At 57.3% G+C, this 15,000-nt stretch overlaps 4 non-coding genes across 4 annotated transcripts in view; all 4 read right to left on the bottom strand.

The window, feature by feature from the left end:
- The window catches only part of LOC145459927 (large subunit ribosomal RNA), a 3,726-nt gene extending 3,092 nt beyond the window's left edge, over positions 1-634 (bottom strand). The window contains exon 1 of the ribosomal RNA XR_013921610.1: positions 1-634. This exon is cut by the window's left edge and continues 3,092 nt beyond it. This is a non-coding gene — a ribosomal RNA (large subunit ribosomal RNA).
- Positions 635-916: 282 nt separating this feature from the next.
- LOC145459946 (5.8S ribosomal RNA) lies at positions 917-1,070 on the bottom strand. Its single transcript, XR_013921627.1, has one exon. It is a non-coding gene; the product is annotated as a 5.8S ribosomal RNA (ribosomal RNA).
- A 305-nt stretch (positions 1,071-1,375) lies between these two features.
- LOC145459958 (small subunit ribosomal RNA) lies at positions 1,376-3,199 on the bottom strand. Its single transcript, XR_013921638.1, has one exon. It is a non-coding gene; the product is annotated as a small subunit ribosomal RNA (ribosomal RNA).
- Positions 3,200-9,364: 6,165 nt separating this feature from the next.
- Positions 9,365-9,517, bottom strand: LOC145459949 (5.8S ribosomal RNA). The gene has a single exon (XR_013921630.1). It is a non-coding gene; the product is annotated as a 5.8S ribosomal RNA (ribosomal RNA).
- Positions 9,518-15,000: the final 5,483 nt, after the last annotated feature.

The following is a 15,000-nucleotide window of genomic DNA, read 5'->3' as shown; positions in this document are numbered from 1 at the left end:
GCTGTAACACCGCCGCCCGCGAGGGCGACGGCCACCTTCCGAGCGCGCTTCTCTCCGACCGCGAGCCGGTCGCGGCCCGCCCGGACGGCTGGTGCGCCGGTGCGTCACGCGCGCCCCGACGAGGACGTGGCTCGCGCCTCCGCCCGTCGCCGCGGCGCGCCCCCGCGCCCGACTGAAAGCCGCCCGGGCCCGGACGGGCCCTCCCGTTTACCTCTCGACGGTTTCACGTACTTTTGAACTCTCTCTTCAAAGTGCTTTTCAACTTTCCCTCACGGTACTTGTTCGCTATCGGTCTCGCGACCGTATTCAGTCTTAGATGGAGTTTACCACCCGCTTCAGGCTGCATTCTCAAACAACCCGACTCCGGGAAGAGCCTTAGCGGCGGCGGCGCGCGCCCTCGCGGGCCTGACACCCTCGCGGGGGAGAGGCCTCGATCAGAAGGACTTCGGCGCCCGCCGGCCGTCGCAGGGGCTCTTCCTTACGTCACATTCCGGCGCGCTTCGAGAACGCGCGGGTTCGACGCTGGACGGATCCCGCTTCACTCGCCGTTACTCGGGGAATCCCCGTTGGTTTCTTTTCCACCGCTTAATAATATGCTTAAATTCAGCGGGTAGCCTCGCCTGAACTCAGGTCGAAGTCGTACCTCTGCCGGCGCCTCGTCGGCCGCCGGTCACCGCCGCGCGCCTCGCCGGGAGCCGCACCGCCCAGAGCCGCGCCGCGCTCCGACCGCCAGTACCGCGCCCGGAGGCGCGATCGCAACGGCGGCCGAGTCGCGGAGCGACCGGGTCCGGCCCCGACGCGGGCGCGCGCCGGTCTACCTCGGAGCGACGGGCCTCGCGGCCCGACGCCCAAACTCCCAGGCTTGTCTCGGCCGCGGGCGGCTCCTACCAAAGCCGCCTCGCGCATCGCGTCACGCCGACCCTGAGGCAGACGCGGCGCCGGGATTTGCCCGACGCCGCAATTTGCGTTCGGAATATCGACGTTCAATGTGTTCTGCAATTCACATTACTTCTCGCACTTAGCTGCGTCCTTCATCGACTCGCGAGCCTAGTGATCCACCGTCGAGAGTCGTACTCTCTTTGCTTTCAGGACAACTCCGCATCGCTTCGCTCACCACGGTTTTTCGCGGGCGCCGGCTCGCTCGAGGCCGACGCCGCCGAGGGAACCGACCTAGAGGCGTTCGGTCTCGGTCCCTCTCCGAAGGCGGGCCCCGACGACGGCCATCCCCGGCCCGCCGTCGAGCGCCCGCCCTTCTCTGTCACGACGGTCTCGTTCACGACGAGCGGCGCCCAAGCGCGGGGCGCCGCGACGCCGAGTCCTCGCGGACACGGCGCCAGATCAAAAAGCAACGGGGCCTCGCACCCACCAACAACGATAATGATCCTTCCGCAGGTTCACCTACGGAAACCTTGTTACGACTTTTACTTCCTCTAAACGATCAAGTTCGGTCGTCTTCCCGGCGCACCGCCGCGCCCGTCGCCGGGCACGCGACGGGGCCGGTCCGAGGATCTCACTAAACCGTTCAATCGGTAGTAGCGACGGGCGGTGTGTACAAAGGGCAGGGACGTAATCAACGCGAGCTGATGACTCGCGCTTACTGGGAATTCCTCGTTCGAGGGCAACAATTGCAAGGCCCTATCCCAATCACGGACGGGGTTCAACGGGTTACCCGGACCTCTCGGCCCGGGCGCACTCGCTGATCCGTCCAGTGTAGCGCGCGTGCGGCCCCGAACATCTAAGGGCATCACAGACCTGTTATTGCTCGATCTCGTGTGGCTAAACGCCACTAGTCCCTCTAAGAAGTTGGACGCCGACCGCCGAGGGTCGCGTAACTATTTAGCATGCCAGAGTCTCGTTCGTTATCGGAATTAACCAGACAAATCGCTCCACCAACTAAGAACGGCCATGCACCACCACCCACAGAATCAAGAAAGAGCTGTCAATCTGTCAATCCTTCCCGTGTCCGGGCCGGGTGAGTTTCCCCGTGTTGAGTCAAATTAAGCCGCAGGCTCCACTCCTGGTGGTGCCCTTCCGTCAATTCCTTTAAGTTTCAGCTTTGCAACCATACTTCCCCCGGAACCCAAAGACTTTGGTTTCCCGGAGGCTGCCGGCGAGGTCGTCATGGTAACGCCCGCCGATCGCCAGTTGGCATCGTTTATAGTCAGAACTAGGACGGTATCTGATCGTCTTCGAACCTCTGACTTTCGCTCTTGATTAAAGAAAACGTTCTTGGCGAACGCTTTCGCAGCTGCTCGTCTTCCGCCGGTCCAAGAATTTCACCTCTGACGGCAGAGTACGGACGCCCCCGGCCGTCCCTCTTAATCATTACCTCGCTCCCGCGAACGCCAACGAAACGAGACCGAGGTCCTATTCCGTTATTCCATGCGACACTATGCAGGCGGGCGGCCTGCTTTGAACACTCTAATTTTTTCAAAGTAAACTCGTCGGCCCGACCCGCGGCACCCGGTCAAGAGCACCGCGGGCGGCGCCGACAGGCGGAACCCGCGACGCCGGTGCACGCCCTGCGACGGACCGGCGCCGCGCGCTCTACATCCAACTACGAGCTTTTCAACCGCAACAACTTTAGCATACACTTTCGGAGCTGGAATTACCGCGGCTGCTGGCACCAGACTTGCCCTCCGATGGATACTCGACAAGAGTTTTAGAATGTACTCATTCCGATTGCGGGGCCTCGTTAGAGTCCCGCATCGTTATTTTTCGTCACTACCTCCCCGTGTCGGGAATGGGTAATTTGCGCGCCTGCTGCCTTCCTTGGATGTGGTAGCCGTTTCTCAGGCTCCCTCTCCGGAATCGAACCCTGATTCCCCGTCACCCGTTATCACAAAGGTAAGCCCGTAGCCTACCTTCGAAAGTTGATAGGTCAGACACTTGAATGGTAGGTCGCCGCCGCGAAGGCGTGCGATCCGCGTGGTTATCCAGAGTCATCGAAAGAGACGGGCCCTCGCGGGCCCGGTCGGGTTCGAACCAATAAAAGCGCGCCTCCCGGAGTCGGCGCTCGGTCGCATGTATTAGCTCTGGAATTGCCACAGTTATCCACGTTAGCTCTCGCAAGGACCAAATAAACCAAGACTGATTTAATGAGCCGTTCGCAGTTTCACTTTACGTTCAGTTCGTACTTACACCTGCATGGCTTAATCTTTGAGACAAGCATATCACTACTGGCAGGATCAACCAGATATCTCTCGCGCACTGCGAGGCCCGCCCCTGGGCCGGGGGTCGGGCGTCGGGACCAAGGTGCTCTTCGGCACCGGCGCCGCCGCTCTACGGCGCCCGTCGCTTTCGCTCTCTCGATCGTCGGACCGTTCTCGGGTCGCCCGCCGTCGTCTCGTGGGACGCGGACGCCCGCCGTTCACCGCTTAATAGAATCTCTCGCGCTCGGAACCGAATCCGAGACGTACGCGAGGCCTGCCGCCGGGGCTCGGGCGCTGCTCTGCCGCGACGCGATGCACGGATAAGCGCCCGGAGCCGCCGCGGCGGACCGAGGACGTCGTGTTTGTATAGCGGGCCGTCCCGCTCTTTCGTTCGTTCCCGGAGGCAAGGGCCGCGAGGCCCAGCGGTTCACGAGGCATTTGTCGGACCAAGGTTTCTCGACGGCCGATTCTCTCCTCGGCGACGCCGCGACGCTACGTAGGAAGGGTCTGGGCCGCGAGGCCCGAAAGACAACGCGCCGCGTCCGCGCTGCATTTATTGAGTCCGCTATCCGGTATGCCTCATGGCTGTATGACAGGTGTAGGGTCACTATCATCCATATCCCGCCGTCTACGGCATACCGGGCAAGCTCGCTCTATGCAGCGCTTGGCGACACGCAACGTTTAAACCCGCGACTCGAGGTGCTCCGACCCGTGATTAGTGCTTGCTTCGCACCCCCATATGCTTTCGCTCCAACCGGTGACGACGGATCAGTTCCGCCGCGCCGGGCGCATCCTCTCGCCGGCAGATTCAACGTTTCGCGCCCGGCCTCCCGTCAGGCGCCGGGCGCGCGCCCCTTCCTATATTAGTTTTTTTTCGGAAACCCTGGTGACTTTTTTCTACTTAGTCGTTTTTCAGGGTCGCACCCGGGCCGGGGGGCCGGAAAATTTTCGCCGGCCAGAAAAATTTTTTTTCCCGAAAAATAAATTTTTTTTTCCGAAAAAATAAAAAATAATTAAAAAAAAAACTTTTCGAAAAAGCCTCCCACGGGACCCCTCACACGAAGTTTGGGGCCGATCCGACCAAGTATAGGCGTTTCGCCGTGTTAAGGTATGGGCCCTGTGTTAAGGTATGGGCGAGGTCGAAAAACGACTAAGTCCGAAATTTTCCTCGGAAAAAGTTGAACTTTTTTGCCGGCCAAAAGCCCGCCTAGAGACCCCGCACACGAAGTTTGGAACCGATCCGAGCAAGTATAGGCGGTTCGCCCATGTTAAGGTATGGGCCCTGTGTCAAGGTATGGGCGAGGTCGAAAAACGACTAAGTCCGAAAATTTCCTCGGAAAAAGTTGAACTTTTTTGCCGGCCAAAAGCCCGCCTAGAGACCCCGCACACGAAGTTTGGAACCGATCCGAGCAAGTCCGGCCGACCTACCGTAGGCTCCCATGTTATAGTATGGGCGAGGTCGAAAAACGACTAAGTCCGAAATTTTCCTCGGCAAAAGTTGATTTTTTTCGCCGGCCAAAAGTCATCCATAAGAGCCCGCACACGAAGTTTGGAACCGATCCGAGCGAGTCCGGCCGACCTACCGTAGGCCCCCATGTTAAGGTATGGGCGAGGTCGAAAAACGACTAAGTCCGAAAATTTCCTCGGAAAAAGTTGATTTTTTTTGCCGGCCAAAAGCCCGCCTAGAGACCCCGCACACGAAGTTTGGAACCGATCCGAGCAAGTATAGGCGGTTCGCCCATGTTAAGGTATGGGCCCTGTGTTAAGGTACGGGCGAGGTCGAAAAACGACTAAGTCCGAAAATTTCCTCGGAAAAAGTTGATTTTTTTTGCCGGCCAAAAGTCACCCACGAGAGGCCCCACACGAAGTTTGGAGCCGATCCGAGCAAGTCTGGCGCGCCCGCCTATGTTAAGGTATGGGCCCCATGTTAATGTACGGGCGAGGTCGAAAAACGACCAAGTCCGAAAATTTCCTCGGAAAAAGTCGACTTTTTTTGCCGGCCAAAAGTCACCCTCGAGAGGCCCCACACGAAGTTTGGAGCCGATCGGACCGAGTCCGGCCGACCTACCGTAGGGCCCCATGTTAAAGTGCGGGCGAGGTCGAAAAACGACTAAGTCCGAGATTTTCTCGGACTCTAACTTTTTTCGGCCGGGGCCGAATTCACTCGGAACTTTAACTTTTTCTCAACTCGATGTCGGATTTTTTCTAAGTCCGAAATCCCCATACTGTAACACGGGGCCGAGGTCGTGAAAAAGTTAAAGTCCGAAAAATTTTTTTTTCACCTAAAAACCACACGGGCGCGTTCCCCGCACTGTTCGAAGACGCCCCGCGAAGGAATCGTCCCGATCCGACGAACGGTTCGGCCTCCAGAGCCGGTCAAAGGTCCGATTTTGGCGCGCTTTAACCGGAGATATCTCGGCTCCGGCAGCTCCGATTTCGATAATTTTTTTTTTCCCGGATTCGTCTCGCTGCGCCGCTTCCAACGAGGGGTCCCGCGTGGGTCTGGCCCGAACAGGAGCCGAGCTATTCGCGAAAAACTCGTATCTCGGCTCCTGTGCGTCCTAGAGCTACGGGGATAGTGGAAATGGACTCCTGATGCCAGAGCGAGGGTGAAAATTTTTCTTTCTCGTACGGCCTCCCGGCGCCCGGAAAAGTGGCTGGCGGCGGTCTACGGGCTCCCACGAGTCCGCCGGTGTGCGGGAAATCGAAATCGAAGAAAAAAAATTTTCGACAATACTCGGATTTTTTCTAAGTCCGAAATCGCCATACTGTAACACGGGGCCGAGGTCGTGAAAAAGTTAAAGTCCGAAAAATTTTTTTTTCACCTAAAAACCACACGGGCGCGTTCCCCGCACTGTTCGAAGACGCCCCGCGAAGGAATCGTCCCGATCCGACGAACGGTTCGGCCTCCAGAGCCGGTCAAAGGTCCGATTTTGGCGCGCTTTAACCGGAGATATCTCGGCTCCGGCAGCTCCGATTTCGATAATTTTTTTTTTCCCGGATTCGTCTCGCTGCGCCGCTTCCAACGAGGGGTCCCGCGTGGGTCTGGCCCGAACAGGAGCCGAGCTATTCGCGAAAAACTCGTATCTCGGCTCCTGTGCGTCCTAGAGCTACGGGGATAGTGGAAATGGACTCCTGATGCCAGAGCGAGGGTGAAAATTTTTCTTTCTCGTACGGCCTCCCGGCGCCCGGAAAAGTGGCTGGCGGCGGTCTACGAGCTCCCACGAGTCCGTCGGTGTGCGGGAAATCGAAATCGGAGAAAAAAAATTTTCGACCTCGTCGGAATTTTTCTAAGTCCGAAATCCCCATACTATAACACGGGGCCGAGGTCGTGAAAAAGTTAAAGTCCGAAAAAAAATTTTTTCGCCTAAAAACCACACGGGCGCGTTCCCCGCACTGTTCGAAGACGCCCCGCGAAGGAATCGTCCCGATCCGACGAACGGTTCGGCCTCCAGAGCCGGTCAAAGGTCCGATTTTGGCGCGCTTTAACCGGAGATATCTCGGCTCCGGCAGCTCCGATTTCGATAATTTTTTTTTTCCCGGATTCGTCTCGCTGCGCCGCTTCCAACGAGGGGTCCCGCGTGGGTCTGGCCCGAACAGGAGCCGAGCTATTCGCGAAAAACTCGTATCTCGGCTCCTGTGCGTCCTAGAGCTACGGGGATAGTGGAAATGGACTCCTGATGCCAGAGCGAGGGTGAAAATTTTTCTTTCTCGTGCGGCCTCCCAGCGCCCGGAAAACGGTGTATTCGCGATCTACGGGCTCCCACGAGTCCGCCGATGTGCGGGAAATCGGAATCGAAGAAAAAAATTTTTCTACAATACTCGGATTTTTTCTAAGTCCGAATCCCCGGAAAAACGACTAAGTCCGAAATTTTCCTCGGAAAAAGTCGATCATTTTCGCCGGCCAAAAGCCCGCCTAGAGACCCCGCACACGAAGTTTGGAATCGATCCGAGCGAGTTCGGCCGACCTACCGCGGGGCCCCATGTCAAGGTATGGGCGAGGTCGAAAAACGACTAAGTCCGAAATTTTCCTCGGAAAAAGTCGACTTTTTTTGCCGGCCAAAAGTCATCCATGAGAGGCCCCACACGAAGTTTGGAACCGATCCGACCAAGTATAGGCGGTCCGCCCATGTTAAGGTATGGGCCCTGTGTTAAGGTATGGGCGAGGTCCGAAAAACGACTAAGTCCGAAATTTTCCTCGGAAAAAGTCGACTTTTTTTGCCGGCCAAAAGTCATCCATGAGAGGCCCCACACGAAGTTTGGAACCGATCCGACCAAGTATAGGCGGTCCGCCCATGTTAAGGTATGGGCCCTGTGTTAGGGTATGGGCGAGGTCGAAAAACGACTAAGTCCGAAAATTTCCTCGGCAAAAGTCGATTTTTTTTGCCGGCCAAAAGCCCGCCTAGAGACCCCGCACACGAAGTTTGGAACCGATCCGACCAAGTATAGGCGGTCCGCCCATGTTAAGGTATGGGCCCTGTGTTAGGGTATGGGCGAGGTCGAAAAACGACTAAGTCCGAAAATTTCCTCGGAAAAAGTTGATTTTTTTTGCCGGCCAAAAGTATCCCTAGAGACCCCGCACACGAAGTTTGGAACCGATCCGAGCAAGTATGGGCGGTCCGCCCATGTTACGGTATGGGCCCCATGTTAATGTATGGGCGAGGTCGAAAAACGACTAAGTCCGAAAATTTCCTCGGGAAAAGTTGAACTTTTTCGCCGGCCAAAAGTATCCCTAGAGACCCCGCACACGAAGTTTGGAATCGATCGGACCGAGTCCGGCCGACCTACCGTAGGCCCCCATGTTAAAGTATGGGCGAGGTCGAAAAACGACTAAGTCCGAAATCTTCCTCGGAAAAAGTTGACTTTTTTTGCCGGCCAAAAGTCACCCGTGAGAGGCCCCACACGAAGTTTGGAGTCGATCCGAGCAAGTATAGGGGGTCCGCCCATGTTATAGTATATGCCCTATGTTAAAGCATGGGCGAGGTGCGAAAAACGACTAAGTCCGTTGATTGCTTCGGGCACGCCCGAGATTTTGACCGGGGCGCGAGCCCAGGCCGGCCGCGGCCAGAGTCGGGCGCCCGACCGAGGTCGAAATGGGCGTCGGTTTTCGGGTCGTAACTCCGCTCCCCATGGTCCGATCGAGACGAACGAACCACCGTCGAGATCGTCTCGACGCGCTCTACGCGCTCGTAAGGGTTTCGGAACCGAAAAATTCACTTTCAGAGTTTCGACTTTTCCGAAATCGAGACAAAAAGGTCGACCCGATGTCAAAGACACAAGGTCGACCATTTTACCTCGATTTCGTGACCAAAACGAAAAAAAAAATGGAGGAACACCGGGGGCGCCGCCCGCCGACGCCGCAGAGGCGTCAGAGGCTCGCGCCCGCGGTGCCCTCGATGTCCCCGATCGTCGATCCGGCAGAAAACGCGGCCCGCCCCCGGCCTCGACCGAGACCGGCGGAATCTTCGATCCCTCGCCGCCAGCGCCTCGCCAGGCCGGCCGGCGGTATTCCGGGCGCGCGTCCGAAGCAATCAACGGACTCTGTCGTTTTCACCGAGGCGGCTCCGAGCTCGGCCGGCGGCCGAAGGATCCGCGGGCCCGCCTGCCGTCTCGGCCGGTCGAGGCGCCGGCACGGCCGCCCTCGAAGGTCGGCTCGCGGCCGTCAGCTTCGCGGGCCCGCCTGCCGTCTCGGCCGGTCGGCGTCGAGGCGGCGCCCGGGGGTCGGCGCTCTCGGCACGCCTCGCGAGACGGCCGGCGCGCCGTCTCCGGCGCGGCGCCCCGGCCGGCGCCGAGGTTCGGACTCTGTCGTTTTTCCGAGGCCCCGCCACGGGCCGAGGCACTCTACCGCAGGCGGCTTCGAGGTCGGCGCTCCGTCGTTTTTCGTCAGAGTCCCAGGCGGGTAAACGGCGGGAGTAACTCTCACCACGGGCCGGGCACGCACTCCGGCACGGGCCTCGGGACTTCGATCCCGGCCGCCGCCCCGGCCGGCCGCCGAGACACGGACTCTGTCGTTTTTCCACGCGGCCCAGGCGCTCTGCCGTGGGCTTCGAGGGCTGGGGACTTCAGCCCGCTCTGCGGCACGGCCGGGACGTCGATCCCGGCCGCCGCCCCGGCCGGCAGCCGAGGCTCGGACTCTGTCGATTTTCCACGCGGCCCAGGCGCTCTGCCTCGGACTCTGTCGTTTTTTCGAGGCCGGCACCGCGCTCCGGCGACCGCCCACCGACGACCGTCCGCCGGGATTTGCCCGACGCCGCAATTTGCGTTCGGAATATCGACGTTCAATGTGTTCTGCAATTCACATTACTTCTCGCACTTAGCTGCGTCCTTCATCGACTCGCGAGCCTAGTGATCCACCGTCGAGAGTCGTACTCTCTTTGCTTTCAGGACAACTCCGCATCGCTTCGCTCACCACGGTTTTTCGCGGGCGCCGGCTCGCTCGAGGCCGACGCCGCCGAGGGAACCGACCTAGAGGCGTTCGGTCTCGGTCCCTCTCCGAAGGCGGGCCCCGACGACGGCCATCCCCGGCCCGCCGTCGAGCGCCCGCCCTTCTCTGTCACGACGGTCTCGTTCACGACGAGCGGCGCCCAAGCGCGGGGCGCCGCGACGCCGAGTCCTCGCGGACACGGCGCCAGATCAAAAAGCAACGGGGCCTCGCACCCACCAACAACGATAATGATCCTTCCGCAGGTTCACCTACGGAAACCTTGTTACGACTTTTACTTCCTCTAAACGATCAAGTTCGGTCGTCTTCCCGGCGCACCGCCGCGCCCGTCGCCGGGCACGCGACGGGGCCGGTCCGAGGATCTCACTAAACCGTTCAATCGGTAGTAGCGACGGGCGGTGTGTACAAAGGGCAGGGACGTATAGCGGGCCGTCCCGCTCTTTCGTTCGTTCCCGGAGGCAAGGGCCGCGAGGCCCAGCGGTTCACGAGGCATTTGTCGGACCAAGGTTTCTCGACGGCCGATTCTCTCCTCGGCGACGCCGCGACGCTACGTAGGAAGGGTCTGGGCCGCGAGGCCCGAAAGACAACGCGCCGCGTCCGCGCTGCATTTATTGAGTCCGCTATCCGGTATGCCTCATGGCTGTATGACAGGTGTAGGGTCACTATCATCCATATCCCGCCGTCTACGGCATACCGGGCAAGCTCGCTCTATGCAGCGCTTGGCGACACGCAACGTTTAAACCCGCGACTCGAGGTGCTCCGACCCGTGATTAGTGCTTGCTTCGCACCCCCATATGCTTTCGCTCCAACCGGTGACGACGGATCAGTTCCGCCGCGCCGGGCGCATCCTCTCGCCGGCAGATTCAACGTTTCGCGCCCGGCCTCCCGTCAGGCGCCGGGCGCGCGCCCCTTCCTATATTAGTTTTTTTTCGGAAACCCTGGTGACTTTTTTCTACTTAGTCGTTTTTCAGGGTCGCACCCGGGCCGGGGGGCCGGAAAATTTTCGCCGGCCAGAAAAATTTTTTTTCCCGAAAAATAAATTTTTTTTTCCGAAAAAATAAAAAATAATTAAAAAAAAAACTTTTCGAAAAAGCCTCCCACGGGACCCCTCACACGAAGTTTGGGGCCGATCCGACCAAGTATAGGCGTTTCGCCGTGTTAAGGTATGGGCCCTGTGTTAAGGTATGGGCGAGGTCGAAAAACGACTAAGTCCGAAATTTTCCTCGGAAAAAGTTGAACTTTTTTGCCGGCCAAAAGCCCGCCTAGAGACCCCGCACACGAAGTTTGGAACCGATCCGAGCAAGTATAGGCGGTTCGCCCATGTTAAGGTATGGGCCCTGTGTCAAGGTATGGGCGAGGTCGAAAAACGACTAAGTCCGAAAATTTCCTCGGAAAAAGTTGAACTTTTTTGCCGGCCAAAAGCCCGCCTAGAGACCCCGCACACGAAGTTTGGAACCGATCCGAGCAAGTCCGGCCGACCTACCGTAGGCTCCCATGTTATAGTATGGGCGAGGTCGAAAAACGACTAAGTCCGAAATTTTCCTCGGCAAAAGTTGATTTTTTTCGCCGGCCAAAAGTCATCCATAAGAGCCCGCACACGAAGTTTGGAACCGATCCGAGCGAGTCCGGCCGACCTACCGTAGGCCCCCATGTTAAGGTATGGGCGAGGTCGAAAAACGACTAAGTCCGAAAATTTCCTCGGAAAAAGTTGATTTTTTTTGCCGGCCAAAAGCCCGCCTAGAGACCCCGCACACGAAGTTTGGAACCGATCCGAGCAAGTATAGGCGGTTCGCCCATGTTAAGGTATGGGCCCTGTGTTAAGGTACGGGCGAGGTCGAAAAACGACTAAGTCCGAAAATTTCCTCGGAAAAAGTTGATTTTTTTTGCCGGCCAAAAGTCACCCACGAGAGGCCCCACACGAAGTTTGGAGCCGATCCGAGCAAGTCTGGCGCGCCCGCCTATGTTAAGGTATGGGCCCCATGTTAATGTACGGGCGAGGTCGAAAAACGACCAAGTCCGAAAATTTCCTCGGAAAAAGTCGACTTTTTTTGCCGGCCAAAAGTCACCCTCGAGAGGCCCCACACGAAGTTTGGAGCCGATCGGACCGAGTCCGGCCGACCTACCGTAGGGCCCCATGTTAAAGTGCGGGCGAGGTCGAAAAACGACTAAGTCCGAGATTTTCTCGGACTCTAACTTTTTTCGGCCGGGGCCGAATTCACTCGGAACTTTAACTTTTTCTCAACTCGATGTCGGATTTTTTCTAAGTCCGAAATCCCCATACTGTAACACGGGGCCGAGGTCGTGAAAAAGTTAAAGTCCGAAAAATTTTTTTTTCACCTAAAAACCACACGGGCGCGTTCCCCGCACTGTTCGAAGACGCCCCGCGAAGGAATCGTCCCGATCCGACGAACGGTTCGGCCTCCAGAGCCGGTCAAAGGTCCGATTTTGGCGCGCTTTAACCGGAGATATCTCGGCTCCGGCAGCTCCGATTTCGATAATTTTTTTTTTCCCGGATTCGTCTCGCTGCGCCGCTTCCAACGAGGGGTCCCGCGTGGGTCTGGCCCGAACAGGAGCCGAGCTATTCGCGAAAAACTCGTATCTCGGCTCCTGTGCGTCCTAGAGCTACGGGGATAGTGGAAATGGACTCCTGATGCCAGAGCGAGGGTGAAAATTTTTCTTTCTCGTACGGCCTCCCGGCGCCCGGAAAAGTGGCTGGCGGCGGTCTACGGGCTCCCACGAGTCCGCCGGTGTGCGGGAAATCGAAATCGAAGAAAAAAAATTTTCGACAATACTCGGATTTTTTCTAAGTCCGAAATCGCCATACTGTAACACGGGGCCGAGGTCGTGAAAAAGTTAAAGTCCGAAAAATTTTTTTTTCACCTAAAAACCACACGGGCGCGTTCCCCGCACTGTTCGAAGACGCCCCGCGAAGGAATCGTCCCGATCCGACGAACGGTTCGGCCTCCAGAGCCGGTCAAAGGTCCGATTTTGGCGCGCTTTAACCGGAGATATCTCGGCTCCGGCAGCTCCGATTTCGATAATTTTTTTTTTCCCGGATTCGTCTCGCTGCGCCGCTTCCAACGAGGGGTCCCGCGTGGGTCTGGCCCGAACAGGAGCCGAGCTATTCGCGAAAAACTCGTATCTCGGCTCCTGTGCGTCCTAGAGCTACGGGGATAGTGGAAATGGACTCCTGATGCCAGAGCGAGGGTGAAAATTTTTCTTTCTCGTACGGCCTCCCGGCGCCCGGAAAAGTGGCTGGCGGCGGTCTACGAGCTCCCACGAGTCCGTCGGTGTGCGGGAAATCGAAATCGGAGAAAAAAAATTTTCGACCTCGTCGGAATTTTTCTAAGTCCGAAATCCCCATACTATAACACGGGGCCGAGGTCGTGAAAAAGTTAAAGTCCGAAAAAAAATTTTTTCGCCTAAAAACCACACGGGCGCGTTCCCCGCACTGTTCGAAGACGCCCCGCGAAGGAATCGTCCCGATCCGACGAACGGTTCGGCCTCCAGAGCCGGTCAAAGGTCCGATTTTGGCGCGCTTTAACCGGAGATATCTCGGCTCCGGCAGCTCCGATTTCGATAATTTTTTTTTTCCCGGATTCGTCTCGCTGCGCCGCTTCCAACGAGGGGTCCCGCGTGGGTCTGGCCCGAACAGGAGCCGAGCTATTCGCGAAAAACTCGTATCTCGGCTCCTGTGCGTCCTAGAGCTACGGGGATAGTGGAAATGGACTCCTGATGCCAGAGCGAGGGTGAAAATTTTTCTTTCTCGTGCGGCCTCCCAGCGCCCGGAAAACGGTGTATTCGCGATCTACGGGCTCCCACGAGTCCGCCGATGTGCGGGAAATCGGAATCGAAGAAAAAAATTTTTCTACAATACTCGGATTTTTTCTAAGTCCGAATCCCCGGAAAAACGACTAAGTCCGAAATTTTCCTCGGAAAAAGTCGATCATTTTCGCCGGCCAAAAGCCCGCCTAGAGACCCCGCACACGAAGTTTGGAATCGATCCGAGCGAGTTCGGCCGACCTACCGCGGGGCCCCATGTCAAGGTATGGGCGAGGTCGAAAAACGACTAAGTCCGAAATTTTCCTCGGAAAAAGTCGACTTTTTTTGCCGGCCAAAAGTCATCCATGAGAGGCCCCACACGAAGTTTGGAACCGATCCGACCAAGTATAGGCGGTCCGCCCATGTTAAGGTATGGGCCCTGTGTTAAGGTATGGGCGAGGTCCGAAAAACGACTAAGTCCGAAATTTTCCTCGGAAAAAGTCGACTTTTTTTGCCGGCCAAAAGTCATCCATGAGAGGCCCCACACGAAGTTTGGAACCGATCCGACCAAGTATAGGCGGTCCGCCCATGTTAAGGTATGGGCCCTGTGTTAGGGTATGGGCGAGGTCGAAAAACGACTAAGTCCGAAAATTTCCTCGGCAAAAGTCGATTTTTTTTGCCGGCCAAAAGCCCGCCTAGAGACCCCGCACACGAAGTTTGGAACCGATCCGACCAAGTATAGGCGGTCCGCCCATGTTAAGGTATGGGCCCTGTGTTAGGGTATGGGCGAGGTCGAAAAACGACTAAGTCCGAAAATTTCCTCGGAAAAAGTTGATTTTTTTTGCCGGCCAAAAGTATCCCTAGAGACCCCGCACACGAAGTTTGGAACCGATCCGAGCAAGTATGGGCGGTCCGCCCATGTTACGGTATGGGCCCCATGTTAATGTATGGGCGAGGTCGAAAAACGACTAAGTCCGAAAATTTCCTCGGGAAAAGTTGAACTTTTTCGCCGGCCAAAAGTATCCCTAGAGACCCCGCACACGAAGTTTGGAATCGATCGGACCGAGTCCGGCCGACCTACCGTAGGCCCCCATGTTAAAGTATGGGCGAGGTCGAAAAACGACTAAGTCCGAAATCTTCCTCGGAAAAAGTTGACTTTTTTTGCCGGCCAAAAGTCACCCGTGAGAGGCCCCACACGAAGTTTGGAGTCGATCCGAGCAAGTATAGGGGGTCCGCCCATGTTATAGTATATGCCCTATGTTAAAGCATGGGCGAGGTGCGAAAAACGACTAAGTCCGTTGATTGCTTCGGGCACGCCCGAGATTTTGACCGGGGCGCGAGCCCAGGCCGGCCGCGGCCAGAGTCGGGCGCCCGACCGAGGTCGAAATGGGCGTCGGTTTTCGGGTCGTAACTCCGCTCCCCATGGTCCGATCGAGACGAACGAACCACCGTCGAGATCGTCTCGACGCGCTCTACGCGCTCGTAAGGGTTTCGGAACCGAAAAATTCACTTTCAGAGTTTCGACTTTTCCGAAATCGAGACAAAAAGGTCGACCCGATGTCAAAGACACAAGGTCGACCATTTTACCTCGATTTCGTGACCAAAACGAAAAAAAAAATGGAGGAACACCGGGGGCGCCGCCCG

Source organism: Botryllus schlosseri, unplaced genomic scaffold (genome assembly GCF_051294905.1).
Source record: "Botryllus schlosseri isolate E-star unplaced genomic scaffold, Bs_hap1 Bs28a, whole genome shotgun sequence".
Lineage (NCBI taxonomy): Eukaryota > Metazoa > Chordata > Ascidiacea > Stolidobranchia > Styelidae > Botryllus > Botryllus schlosseri.
This window is presented reverse-complemented; position numbering and strand designations above follow the sequence as displayed.